This window comes from Pteropus alecto, unplaced genomic scaffold (assembly GCF_000325575.1).
Source record: "Pteropus alecto unplaced genomic scaffold, ASM32557v1 scaffold176, whole genome shotgun sequence".
Lineage (NCBI taxonomy): Eukaryota > Metazoa > Chordata > Mammalia > Chiroptera > Pteropodidae > Pteropus > Pteropus alecto.
This window is the reverse complement of record NW_006438644.1, coordinates 890464-892067: the sequence shown is the minus strand read 5'-3', so window position 1 is coordinate 892067 and position 1604 is coordinate 890464.

The window sequence follows — 1604 nt, the reverse complement described above, 5'->3', positions numbered from 1 at the left end:
AAAAATGTTTACTTCCTTCTATATGTCAGGCACTGTGATAGGTTGTGAAGCTACAAGGAAGGATAAGACAGTCCTGGTCTTTTAGGAACTCTGGGTGGAATCCAACAATTTGAGAAAACAGTAAGAAATTTCTATCACTCAATATCCTGTTACTAAATAACCAATATTTGCACAGAAATTTACAATTTAAAAAGTGCTTTTTTAAAAAAACAAAGGGCATTTTGGTTAATTCTCATTACAATTTAAGATATAGGTATTATTTTTGTTATTTTAAAAATCATTATACCATTTACCGTGAGAAAACAGTTGGAGTGTTTTTTTTTGCCAAAATGCCAATGTGTAAATTGTTATAGCTGATGTATAGATTATTATTAAATAACACAAGAAAGGTGATAGAAATGACATGACGTAGAGACACAAATTCCAGGTTCCAAATCCTGAAATCTTCCCACCATCATGCTGTTTGGGTCTGTGTTAGCTCAGGAAGTTTCTTAACCCCTCTGGTCTTTGAATTTAAATATGGAGGAGGGGAGAGATGGACAGAGCAATAGTTTCTAATGTTTGTTCAAATCTACCATATAAGCCTACCTTGAATTGTCCTCCATTTATAGAGTAAACATTTTGATAATTCACTACAGGCACTTAATTGTATCCTTTAAATTGGGATGAGGCCCAGCTATTATTCTGTGGTAGAGTGTATGTGTCTGTTTCATTGCTATATTTTATTGCAATGATATGTGTGCTAGTGTTATTTGCTTTTCCTACCCCGAATGGGATATTACTGAAATCACAAAGTATAAAATGTGGAGAGATAATTTTTTTATGAGACCATCTTTTCTCTAACAGAGGGGCCCTAAGAAGTCAGATTGGGTCTTGGCCCGATACTGTCACACTATCAAATGCCTGTGTTAGTTTGATAGCTGATGCTGCTCAGAACGATGTGTCATATAACAGGCAGTCCCTGCTGAGTTACATTGCAGCTTATGGCCATTAGGTAAGATCATCTGAAATAGTTTACATGTAACTGTCTTAATTTTATGAGTAGATTAGGGGACAATTTTAGTATCTATTACTTTCATGCCCATGTCAAACTTTTTTTTTTTTTGCACACATAGCCAAAGAGATTGTTCAAGTTTTAATATCAGTGACAGTCATATCTTGACTTTTAGTATGGGAGAAAGATATTTCTGAACTAGACAGCTGTAGGTGTCATAAATAAATGTTCTAAAAACAGACCAGGCACAGGAAATCATGGAGGCTGGGTCAGAACTTTGGTTCTGGACCTGGCTTGCCCCTAAGTCAGCACGGTGACTCAGTTTCTCCTTATTACAACAGGGAAAAGAATACTTGCTCTATCTATTTCATATATGTCTGTGGCCAGGATAGACTCGGTTAATGTATATAAAGTAATATAGAAAGGTAAAACAATTTAAGTTCTTTTGTCTTTAAGGGAGAGGAAAGGGCACATTTCCTCCCTTTTTATTTTGCTTTTTCCTGTTCTTCTTCTCCTCCATTTTCTTTTCTTTTTTGAGTTGCCTGATGCATGGCCAAAGGTTTAATGAATATCTGCTTTGTGCGTAGTTTCAGGAGACTTACAGAAACAC